We start from the raw sequence: 13889 nt of genomic DNA, 5'->3' as shown, positions 1-13889 counted from the left end.
GGACTCTGTTGTACTGACAAACTATAATTGAATATGGGTTGCATTACAAATGCGGTTACAGATCACGTTTAAGTTACTTATGTGCATATTTCTGGAAAAGCCCTATCAGAAAAGCTTCTAAAAATCACACATTTAAAAAAAAAAAAAAAAAATACAATTTTTATTTATTACATTGTGATTGCGTGTGGAGATATTTGGATTTATAGAATTGGAATTATAGAAACAATATATTGTAAGTTCTTTGCAAAATATACAAATATTGAATATTTTGAGAGAATAAGGAGACAGACTCGATTACATAATTTGTGTGAGTGGGCGGAGCTAAATATCTCTTTTAGCACACCTTGCTTGCTGTGCCTCTCTGATTGGTGGATTTTTCTGCACAGCATCATGGGTAATCTAGATTCTCATCCTGAATTCTGCTATTAGACATGATTAAGATGTGTTCGACAAAAGCATATACAATTGATTAACAACCTCAGAGCTCACAACAGGTCTGTTTTCAAAGGTTTATCAGTTATTAAAAATCGATTTCCCTATGGAGAGTAAAGTTTTTGAAGTATTTGAAGTAGTGTCCGCTGAACTCTCACAGTGACAGCAGGCTGTTTACTCTGATCTTTGTGCGATCCCTTCAAACTGGACAGAGCTCGAGTACAGATGTTTCCCTTCTGTCTCCCTCAGCTGGTTTTAACGAGCCAGATCAGCACACGTGTGGGCGAGAAGGATGACTGTCCTCAGTGGAATCAGGCAGATGGTAAGAACAGCCTTCCATCGACTGCTGCCTAAAGGGATTTTTGTGTAAAAGGGATTCGATGGTGATAATTTAGACCTGAAATTCCCATCAAGAGGCTCTTTTTTTCATCCCTGCCTGATGAGCAGTTCTCTGTTCTGGCTAATGGAAGCCATCGTTCCGAGCCATTCCTAGATGCTATGTGGGACAAATGAGCGTCTGATATGACCTTCCAAACAAGCAGCTGTTGTTGGTTCTTTGGAACTACATGCTTGACCTTGGATGGTATTACGGTAACCAGGGGGCTGAAACCGCAATCCTCTCACTCTACAAACCTGTCTGGGCCTTCTGCGGATTCCACGACTTCTCTGATTCCATGGCTGTTCAGTGACCCGTGTCTTCTGTCACTGTACGTATGGACCAGTGCATGGATCCTCTGGCAAACGTCCAGGTATACAGTGGGAAAGAGTCTTGTTTTGGGGCAAAGCTTTGATGAAAGAGATACAGGCTCTGTTCTTGTGTTATCTAACAGACACATGTTCCTGGTCTGTAACTTTACTCCCAGACACCTCTTTCTTTACATCCCACTGTTCCACTCGGCAAGGTGGGGTAACCGATAACTCTTTCTCCCACCCACTTACTTTCTGTATCTTTCTCTTACCCATGCATTGTTTGAATTTGCACAAGTGAGAATCTTGAAATCAAGTGAAAGCTTTTTGTGAATTTTTTCACAAATATCTGATCAAATTTTGCGTCTGTTCAATTATGATATCTCACAAAGATATCATGGATTCAAAAGACTTGAAATGAAGCATAAGAAGTCAATATGGACTACATTTATGATGCTTTTTTATCATTTTGGGAGCTTCATTTATATTATTTATAAGAAAAAAACAAAAGAAAAATGCCATAAGTTAATTCACATTAACAACGTAATTGTAATATCAATAGAAGAGAAAAAAAGCAAGAAAAGAAAATGGCATGATAACTAAACCCACACTATAATTCCCATTAAAAATTATATTATTACGATATCTATACAAATTTTGAAAAGAAAAATGGCATTATAACCAAATTCAATGGTATGATTCATGTTAACTTTAGAACTACAATATCTATAGAAATGTTGAAATGTAACACCTCTAGTTCAGAGTCTCTCTTTTGTGCTTCACAAAAGAAAGTCACAATTTCTTTTGTAACTACGTAAGAGTGAAGAAATGATTATAGAAAAATAATTTGAGAAAGCTCCCTTTAAATGCTTACATGTGCATTATAATGTCAAATTAGTTTAGAAATACTGATTGCAACTTAGATGTCTGTTAGCACCTCAAATAATGATGTCTGCTTTTCAAGCTGTTGTTGTATTATGTAGCTAAGGGGAACTGATTAAGGTTTAATTGGTTCCAAGTTACTGAGAAAATGTGTTTTTCTATATTGCGTAGTTCGTTAAAGGGATACTCCACCCCAAAATAAAAATGTTGACATTAATCACCATGTGGGTACCATGTCTTTCCAAACCCATAAAAACTTAATTCGTCTTCTGAAAACAATTTAAGATATTCTGGATGAAAACTTGAAGGCTTGTGACTGTCCCATTGGCTCCCAAATAAATAACAGCGTCAAGGTCCAGAAAGACATCGTCAGAATGGTCCATCTGTCATTAGTGCTTCAACCGTTACGTTATGAAGCGATGACAATACTTTTTGGAGAATATGAGCTGAACGCAGGCAGCGTACACTGTTCTGTGTTAGCCGCTCCACACGGCTGCGCTGTTTTTCGTATATATACACGTAGAAAACTTATCCTTGTGCCGCGGCTGACACGGGAGAGTGTACACTGCTTGCGTTAAATGGATATTGTCCAAAATGATACTACAGTGATGCGGAGAGACACTGAGGAGACGAATTGTTGAATAAAGTCGTTATTTTTGTTTTCTTTGCATACCATATAAGATATGGTAACTTGTAAAAGCGTTTTCTTTTATTTTAGCATGTTTAATTTATTTATTTTTTGGTAACCTGACATTTTTATACAGTGTGTCCTATCCTGGCATATAAAAGTATCCCTTTTGCAATGAGGAACGGAACTAGATTTTAAGTACAAATAAAAGCTTTAAGGTTCTGTCCTAAGGTTTTGACATGAGTGCAACACATAAACGCTAGGTTATGACTCTTTCTACCACTTATCCAATGCAAATTGACGATTGTGCAAAGTTTAAAGCAGCTTTTAAACACAAAAAAAATCAATGTGTGCTGGATCTGACCTTAAATCAGTGTGATTACATACGCCTCCTTAAAACCGACTAGTCATTCAGACAATCCACTGATGAAAGCACATAGTTTTGCACATTCTACTTGTGACTAAGGAGAAGTTAAGTATCTATTAAACAAATCAGCAAGTGAGCTTTACAACATCAATGAGACATGCACAAATACTTTCCCAGTTGATGGAGAGTATAACAGAGAAGATTGTTGGAAAAACTGCAAGTCTGCATGATTATTGGCACAGTTCAGTTGCCAAACAGGCTTTCAAACCAAAGAAACCGCATTATCTTTGAATCTACATCACAACAGGAGAGAAACTCCTTTGTCTACATGCAGTCCAAGTCAACAACTTTCCCATTCCCCTGTCTGCCAATCCATCAATAAAAATCTTTGGACATGTTGAATTTGGTGCAAACAAGAATCGGATCCTATTATGACTTATTTGTGGGTTATTAAAAAGACAGCTGATTGAAATGTGTGAACAGCCCTGTTGTCACGCAGTGTGGGAAAGCACCCATCGCTTCTGTTGGGATCGGAGAGTGTAGGCGGATTGTTCTGGAACCCAGAGCACTGATTTAAGAAGCTGGATCTTAACAGGGCGTCACATTTGTTTAGTCTGGCCCTCTCCAACCTTATTACCATCAGAATGAGTTTTGCCTGCTGATAGTGCTGTTTATTTGCACACGGTTGTCAGGCCTGAGTCACTATAGTAATTATGCATAAATGTGCCCACAAAATCTGTTGAATGCAATTCAAACGGTGCAGCTCCTCATCTTGCGGGTGGAGGATACAGCAGACTACCGCTATCTGGTGTATTTTACTTGCACTTGTTTCTTTAAAATGCGCTCATTTACACACACATCTGGATTCATGCAAGTGTTTATTTTGCAATAATGACTGGTTAACTCTACATCATTTGCATCATATGCAGCTACTTGCCAAAAATGTTCAATGTTTATATAAACCTTCTGTGTCAAAGCTTTGGTGAAATAGGCTTTCAACAGAGGTGCAGAAATTCCTCAGGTTTCATTAAAAATATCTTCATATGTGTTTCAAAGATGCACAAAGGTCTTACAGATTTGGAACAACGTGAGGGTGTGTAAATGATGACAGAATTTTAATTTTTGGCTAAACTATCTCTTTAAAGTAGTGCCAGGTTGAGTTACAGGGAATGAAGAATGCCATGATTCACCAGTAAGAATGAAGTTTACCAGAGCGTTGTGTAAGATAAAAGGTTATAACACTGTTTTCATTTGATGACTTATTTGATGAATAGAGAATACACAAACATTGCAGGATTGCATGTTTAGTATATAAAGCGTGATTTTGTGGTGAAATTCTGTGTGAAAAGTGGCACTCTTTGGTAAAGTAGCCCTTTTCATCTGTTAATGTGAAACAGCGCTCAAAACCGATCTGGAGCTGTAAAGTGGTTGCCTATAGTTTCCAGATTTTTTTGGTTTTTTGAGGATGTTGTTTTTTCAGAGGAGGGGCCTTCCAGGCATCCCGTTCACTGACATGCCTTGCCAGCCTGTTCAGGTTTTTTCCCGCACTCGACTTTCCACAGGAAATGTTTTTTTGAGGAAGTGAGAGTTGCTGCTGATGTGACAGTTTTGAATGGTATTGTCAGATTACAGCATGTTGCATAACAAAGAATCATGAGAAAGACTCTCAGGCCGTGACCTCAGAAGCTCTGACTGGCACAGCAAGCGAATAAAAACACGCAGGTGTGTTTATATAGCAGTTTGAAGAAGACCCCTGTGAGTGTTGTCTATACATTGGTAACTTCCTCAGGTGTTTGATCTAAAGAAGCGTTTCCATTGTTTCTCAGGCTTATCATCTGCTCTGCTCTGCACTCAGTCCTTAAACCTCAATAATGACTTAATGGCTCTAAGTTTTCAAGTGATTCACAGTGGATGAGTGAGAAATGATAATTGGGAAATGGAGTAATATGCCGAAACAGCTGTAGTCCACAGTTAACCTCCCAGTGGCGGTTGAAATGAGAAAAAGTTTCAGTCATGAATATTTATTTCTGATTATGAAAACGTATTTTTGCATTTCATATACACTACTGTACCATTCAAAAGTTTGGGTCAGTAAGATTTTTGATTTCTTTCTTTATTTAATAATTATCATTCAAATGATCGAAAGTGACAGTACATGACTTTTATTTCAAATAAATGCTGTTCTTCTGAACTTTCTATTCATCAAGTATCCCACATATTTTAATAAATGGCACAACTTTTTTCAACATTCATAATTATAATTGTTTCTTAAGCAACAAATAAGCATATTATACTGATTTCTGAAGGATCATGTGACACTGAAGACTGGAGTAATGATGCTGAAAATTCAGCTTTCATCATAGGGATAGATTAATTATTAAAATACATGATACATAAGGATATATAACATCAAGTTTTTAATCAAACTCAGTTTTTAATTAGGCATTAATGCTAAGGTCAGACCCTGATCATTTGTTTTTTTTGGACATCCAGTATCTACCGAGGAGGACTCATGGAGTCTCATTGTCCAGTATGAGGACACAGAACGCAGACAGATAAACAATGTGAAAAAAAAACACCTAACTAACCAGGTGACAAACTTCAATATATCTCACCTTACCATCCTGTTCCAACAGAAGGGACGTCAACACATGGAATAAAACTGCACTCACCTGGAGATTTCATCTTTTAGACAAGCTCAAAAAGAAAGAAATTTGCTAACTCCACCAGTCCTCTCATTGTTTAGGCCTGCCCTTCTTGTTTTCATCCTGTTAAATGATGGCATACCTCATTGCCCCTACACCCTCAGAGCCCTGAGGACTTTGTTTTTGTCTTTTCAGACTGAGCTCCCACCTAAAGAAAGGTGCACTGATAGAGAGGCAGTGGTCCACAATTGCTGGTACACAAGGAAGGCAATGGGGCCTGGCTGTTTTGTGTGGTTCAGTGGATCTGGCAAAAAAAAAAAAAAAAACTCAGAAACTACCTGGCTTTTCAGCCATTTCCATTTACAAATAAGCCTAGAGCAAGGCTTGCTGTCTGTGGATGGTTAACTTGAGACAGAAATGCCTTTAATGAAGTTCCAAGGAATACTGCAGTCATATTAAGCAGAAGTTAATTTTCTTTGGGAGTCTGAATCATTTCTAAAGAGTGTTTATGCAACAGTTATCAGACAGTTGCGCCCTTCACCTCGTGCCCGTTTCCTCTTTTGAGTTTTGATGAGTAAGTTTTTTACTAAGGTGTCTCATTCTGAACATGCCACACCCCAGTGCAGAGTTTCGATATTAGTTGACTAAAAGAGTTAGGTAGATTCTCAAGAATCTCTAATAGGCAGTGACGCAGGTAGCCTGCAGACCCTGCTGAGTCTGGGAACTCAATGCTGCTGCTTTCCTAAAGGCTGTTTTCAAGGATCTTTTGATTGCTTTTATGCTCATTGACGTGGCAGCCGCGTAAATGTCTTTATTTGTTGCAAGGGGGGAAAGAGTTCAGTAATGTGAAAAAAATGTAATCTGAGTTTTAGGGTTGTTAATTTAGTCTACTAAATTATTATTATTATCATCATAAGTAAATGAAATATAAGTAGGCTGAAGTCAGTTATCTCCTGACATTTATATAACTGTAGTGGTAAATACATAAATAAATTAATTAATTAAATAAATAAAGAATACATTATATTTTAAAACCTTTTGTTTTTTTATTACCCTCACTTGGTTTCTTTGTGTTTGTGTACACTACTGTTAAAAAAAAAAAGTTTAGCTTTTTTTATTATTTTTAATTTTAATTATTATTATTATTATTTATAATTATTCTATTCAGGGTTGCATTAAATTGATCAGTAACGTTTGTTACAATATTTACACACACACACACACACAAAAAAAAAAAAAAAAAAAAAAAAAGAAAATTTGTCCTAAAGAAAATAAAAATACAAATAAAATAAAATAACAGTTTCCACAAAATGAAATGAAAATGTATCTTAGCAAATCAGCATGTTACAATGATGAACCACTTGACACCAAAGACTGGAGTAATAATGCTGAAAATTCAGTTCATCAACCAAATCACAGAAATAAACTTAATTGTAAAATATATTAACTAGTGGTGGGCCGTTATCGGCATTAACGTGCTGCGTTAACAGGAGACTCTTATTGGGCGATAAAAAAAATATGGCCGTTAATCTATTCTCAAAGTTGGGTTGGGAGCTGGGTCTATACTAGGCGAGCTGTGATGACTTTCCCCTTGATATTTTAGCGCGGATGTATACCTAGCCGAATCTGTAGGGGGCGAGAACGAGTCTTCGAACCTGTGTGTATGCCGACTGTGAAATTACCACATCAAACGTGACGTGCTAACATGGATGCAGCTAAAGCCGCCGGGTTTGCTTCAGGGAATTATTATTTTTTTTAAGAAGCTTCCCAATGGAAACCTCGACAAGATGCACGCCTGTTCACACATACTCCATCTGCAGTGCGTATGCAGTCCGTGTGTGTTTCGTATGTGATGCTGAAGCAGCACGGACTCATACTCATTGTGCTTTCACACAGGACGCGTTTGCCGTCCGCTACTCGGTTCATGAACGATTGCTGCACTGCTGCAGACGCACCGCTCCTGGAAAACACTGACGGACCGCAACCGCGTGAACACTGGAATCCTTTAACATCGGTGCGTAAAATAATACGAAACGCATACACACTGCAGACGGATTATGTGTGAAACAGGCGTAAGGTTGTGGAATTAGTTTACAGCTTTCTCAAGCAGTTTGTGATACATTTTGGAAACAGGAGATGAGCCCCTGGTCTAATGCACCACCTGTCTTGAGAAACCCGTTCTCAAAGACTTAACGTTACTTTTAGTCATTATTTTATTTGGGTAGCACACATATTCTGAATGCCTTCGGCAGAATACAAATGAGCCATTTTTATCTAGATTAATTCCAAGATTACAGTGAGATTAATCTAGATAAAAAAAAAAAATCTATGCCCACCACTAATATTAACTAAATTTTAGCTTTAAACCTCACAAGAATAAATTACATTTTAAAATATATAAAAATATATATTTTTATTATTTTATTTTATATTGTAATATTTTTTCATGGTATCACATTTTAACAAAATGCAATGTTATGAAAGCCCGTTTATGGAAGCCCCACTGTATAAAAAATAAAACAAGGTAATTGCGAGTTATAAACTCACAATTCTGACTTTTTTTTCTTCTCACAACTGCGAGTACAAATCTTTCAATTCTGACTTCATAACTAGCAATTTTGACTTTATAACATGGAATTGCGAGTTTTTTAAAGTCAGAATTGCATGATATGAATTTACAATTCTAAGAAAAAAAGTCAAAATTGCGAGTTATAAAGTCAGAATTGCAAGATATAAACTCGCAATTCTGACTTTTTCCTCACAATTGCGAGTTCATATCTTGCAATTCTGACTATTTTACTCAGAATTGCTAGACATAAACTCGCAGCTGTGAGAAAAAAAAGAAAATCAGAATTGCGAGATATAAACTTGTAATTCCGAGAAAAAGAGTTGTCAGAATTGTGTTATAAATTCAGAATTGCGTGATATAAACTCGCAATTGTGAGAAAAAAAGAAAGTCAGAATTGCAAGATTTAAATTAGAGTTTATATCTAGCAATTCTGACTTTATAACTCACAATTTTGACTTTATAACTCAGAATTTTAAGTCACAATCACCTTGTTTTATTTTTTATTTAGTGGAGGAAACAGCTTCCATACAATATATATGAATATTAATAAAAAACAAATATTATTTTAATATATTGTAATATTGAATCCACCCTAATTATTAGCTATTAAACTTTGGCCTTGTATTGGTATTGTGGCTTTAAAGTGACACAGAGCCCTTCTCTTACTCATCCTGAATGTCTTCTTGTTTCTTCCTTTAGATTGTCATAGCCAAATCAACCCTTGGGCCCGTTTGCTGTGCTGAGCTACACCATTCAGAGGGAGGGCATATGTCTCAAGGGTGAGTGTAGATAGACAGCAAACTGACAAAACTTAACCTCATGGGCTCATGCTCATGTAATCTCCTGTATGTCATGTCATGCTAAAACATGACACCGGTGAAAGACATGTTTAAATTCTAGAGGAAATGAAAATAATTCATAAGAAGTAATCTGACATTGCTCTAAGTAATCATGATATCACACAGGAACTGTATAGATGGCTTTTTTTTTGCTAATCCATGTCATGTTCAAAAGTATGTGTATAATATCTTTTAAGGTTTAGTTTCGTTTTAGTCATGCAAGATTTCAGTTGTTGCAGGTTAATCTAATTTTTTTCTAACTTAAAGTCATAACTCAAATTTGGTCAGAACTTCTGCCCGCTGCATTTTAACGTCCAGGACTTCTGTCAGGACCATTTGAATTCATCTGTAGGCTTCACAGCTTGCCTCGGGTGGTTTGTGTGGATTTACAACAACAGAAAAATTAACTGGGAAAGAGGATAACAGAGGAAAAACATAGTGGGAATGTTCTGGCTCTTCAGCTGAGGTTTATGGGAGTGTATATTTGGCAGAAGAGAATTCAGAAGTAATTGACCTTGATGTACCCCGAGTGGTTGATGATTGATATCAGTGGTATCAGTTCAGCATAATTTAATATCAAAGAATAGTCAAACAGCTCACACTTCCTGTTAGTGCCTGTGCCATCGCTTATATGAGCTCACATTCAGAAGCTTGTTCTTCTTTTTTTGGGTTTTATTAGAGGAAGCAAGTACTGAATTAACGCATTTGGTGCTTTTGTGTAGAGAGATGTTGTAGATTTTGTATAGGATTTATCATCTCACCAAGGCTGCATTTACTTGATCAAAAATACAGTAAAAACAACAATACTGTGAAGTATTATTAATACAACTAAAAATTGATGTTTTCTATTTTGATATATTTTTAAATGGAATTTCTGTGATGGCAAAGTTCAGTTTTACTCAGTGTCACATTTTCTTTCATAAATCGTTCTAATATGTTTTACGTTTGTTTAATAGCGGTGCTGCAAAATTTAGCGGAAACTGCACAGTATATTTCTTCAGGATTCTTTGATGAATAGAAAGTTTAAAAGAAAGAATGCAATTCAAATAGAATGTTTTGTAACAATGTAAATGTTTTTTTTTTACTGTTTTAGTTAGGCTAAAATTGTATTTTAACATTTTTATTTGTTTTACTGTTTTAAATAAATAAATAAAATCAATCAATCGTTACGTAGACCAGACTTTATAAATAAAAAGTAAATACAAATCTTTTGTTATGCATTTTATAGGGTACAAATGCTTATATCAGCCAAACATCAATAATTATTTATTATTATTATTTAACAATATTATTGAAAAATTGTAAATGTTGAACCCAGATATTATGATTTTTTGACTTTGTTGCATCACTACATCTAAGCAATTGCCTATTTGTGTATTTTGCTGACAGGGCTTCTCTATAAAGTGATTGTGTGTCTTGTGTCAGAGAGTGAGAGAGTCTTATGTGTGTTCATTTGAATCCAGCTATTGAATAGTTTTGCTGTGGTTTGGCTCTCTGCATCAGTTTGTTAATCAGTCTTTCTCTCTTAACAAGTGCATCTTTGATGTGTTGCGCACGAGGCCAGCCAGCCTCAAATAAAGCCCCTGTATGAAAAAGGCCTTTGAAACACTATTCACACACTTCTCTCTGAGCTCTTTACACAATGTCCTCAAGTCAATCGCACACGCATGCTTCCAGCCAATATTTGATCACAACACGTCTCTGTACTTTACTTTAATCCACAAATAATTATTGTTGGTTTCTGACATGTGGGTGATGCCAAAATGGCTCATGCAAATAACCTAAATAATAGAAACCTCAACTTCCTCCTATATTTCTGAAACAAACACTTCTTCCCCCAGCTGTGAAAAACACAAGACATCTCTCATTAGAAAACACTTTTACGAAATATTTACATTTCAAATAAATGTTTTTAATACTTTCTCTTCATCAAATAATCCTAATATATATATATATATATATATATATATATATATATATATATATATATATATATATATAAAGCATCAAAAACCATATTAACTATAATATTCTAAAAAAAGTTGTTTTCTTATTGTATTTTTAATCATATAAATATTTTTATAGATATTTGAGTGATTCTGTCGTGTCGCATCTGGTTAGGACACGGTGTTAGGATAAATAATCGATAATTATGATTGTTGTCATAATTGTGTAGTCCTAATACAAGGCAGAATGCAGAGGAGAGAAAGGAACAAAAGAGATATTGCCCAAGATATCAAATGTCTGGGATTTCACTTAGTTTAACAGCCTGCTGAGACTCACCATGGAGCACATATGGAACATGCTGTCACTACAGAATAGAAGAGCTGGTCGGCACAGTGTGTGTTTGTGTCTGCCTGTCTATCTGTCTGTCCGTCTCCATATGGTCGCCCTTTTTATCTCACCATGAGCGAGAAGTGACTCAAACCTGCTTTCATACGTTACAGTAAACGCTGTAGCGCCAGATGATAAAAGTGTGCTAACATTAATCATAATATGCCTCTCTGTCCTCTCAGTCTTATTCAGCACATGCTAATTCATTTAACTGAGCTTAGAGCTTCATGCCTAAATAAATATTAGGTGCATTCATTTAATAACCTAGCAGATAATGAGCTCTAAAAACTCCCAGAACACCAATATCAATGTATTATTAAAGGTGTGTGCAAATGTATCACTATGAATAATGGAGGTCATAATGCTGATAGTAATACAGTATATAGTACTGTATGCACATCATATTCTTAAAAGAACAACAACAACAACAAAAAAGAACAAACTTTTGCCTCCTACGTCTTATCAGCTAAACACAAACAAGCCTTTTCATAATGGTAACAGATTAGCTGGTAATCACCTAAGATTTGTAAATTCAGAACAAAACTCTTGAGCTTTATGGTCTAATGATCTCACAAAGTCTAACTAGTCCAGGGTCTACAGTTAAGGGCGACTTGGAACTTTACAGCAAGTCTAACATATGTTAACCTTTGTTGGAATGAGGTCAGTGGCAAGTGGGCTGAGAAAGATAAAGATGTGAAATATTGCTAAAGGTTTTTTTTAGGAAAATGGCTTGTGTTGGACCAGTTACTATAGAGTCAAGAGTCAGATTCCTGTCAACTATGAAGTGAAGTGAAGTGAAGTGACATTCAGCCAAGTATGGTGACCCATACTCAGAATTTGTGCTCTGCATTTAACCTATCCGAAGTGCACACACACACACTGTGAGCACACACCCAGAGCAGTGGGCAGCCATTTATGCTGCGGCGCCCAGGGAGCAGTTGGGGGTTTGATGCCTTGCTCAAGGGCACCTAAGTCGTGGTATTTAGGGTGGAGAGAGAACTGTACATGCACTCCCCCCACCCACAATTCCTGCCGGCCCAAGACTCGAACCCACAACCCTTCGATTGGGAGTCCGGTTCTCTAACCACCAGGCCACGACTTCCCTATGAGTCATTTAAAAAAGAAATTAGGTGTTTTATTACCATTTCCCCATATGAATTTCTAAATTGTTTGCAGTCTGAGGGATTGTAAAACATATTTTGGTAATGAGACTTCTTGATATGAATGCCTTTTGCATCCTCCTTTGTTACTTGCGGTTTATCATGTTTTGCTTTTTATTAATGTTTCCAAAGCAAGAACTAAGTAAGTGTGTAAGAAGAATTCTACAAAGGAATCCAATAAATTGGAATCAAAGTTTGTGCTAGCTTCCAGCCAAGTCATTACAGAATGACTTGGGAGTATTGGTTTAGTACTGTAATAGTTCTCTGGAAGAACCCCCATTTGGGAAAGAGAACAAATTATGGTGTACCACTCATGTCTTGCTGGTAAACAGTAAAAAAAACAAAAACATATATTTCTTTGCTGTTCATTTGAATGTATGAGTACAACAAGCTGATGAATGCTGTGCAACTTGCTGAATTTGATCTTTTCTTAAAGACCAGCTTGGTGTCATTCTAAACGAATTGAAATGATTGAACTTGTCAAACCTGAATTCTTGGCAAAGGTAAATTTGCTTCAACTAGAGACTGAATGTCTAAACAGACAGCATTCTGCATAGGCTACAAATGAAGCTGTATGGCCAAACTTTCTGTGGCCTATTTGGAAGAAACTCATGTGTTAGTGCAGATCTAATTGAGGCGTGCTAGGTTTCCTGTATGTTCATGGCTAGTGGCATAAGCCGGAGAATCCATGAGATGGATATGAATGTAGCTTTTTATTGCAGCTAACTGGCACACCTTCTAATGTGAATTAATCCATGTGAATTGTCTTTAAATGGCTTATTGATATTGAGCAGTGCCACCAGGAAATTCAGAAATAGACTATTTCATGGACCATCAAAACGTACTCTTTGTGTTCATTTGTGTTCATCATTTTCCTGTCCATTTGTGAATGAACAGCCAAGAGGCATTGACTAAAATCAGCTCCCTCAACCAGGAGCAGGTTTACTTAGCATTGGCTTTCCTCCACTAAAGTTTTTAAACTGACTAGCCCCTTTCCTGAGCATGCAATTAAAGAGCCACACAGATGGGAAATCAAAAATTACCTGTATTACAGTGTATGATGTAGCTGTCCATCAGTGTAAACAATGTGCAAAGTAATTAAACCAAAAAGTACACAATTTATAAAGTTATTGGCTTCTAAAGTAAGGAGTCGACTCTGAATCGCTGAAACGAGTCGTTATAGATTTAAAATCTTTTGCCCATCTATTTGTACGTAACGAGAACACTTTGCATAATAATCTCCGCCTACCATCTTGGGAGAAACAAAACTCTGACCTGCCCCACCCCCCACACAGACTCTCTGGTTAGTAGTTGGTGTGATAGCATCATGTCGAGAAGACAGTGTG

This window comes from Carassius carassius, chromosome 18, assembly GCF_963082965.1.
Source record: "Carassius carassius chromosome 18, fCarCar2.1, whole genome shotgun sequence".
In the NCBI taxonomy this organism is placed as follows: Eukaryota; Metazoa; Chordata; class Actinopteri; order Cypriniformes; family Cyprinidae; genus Carassius; species Carassius carassius.
The sequence above is the reverse complement of the archived record's forward strand: the minus strand, read 5'-3'. Positions refer to the sequence as shown.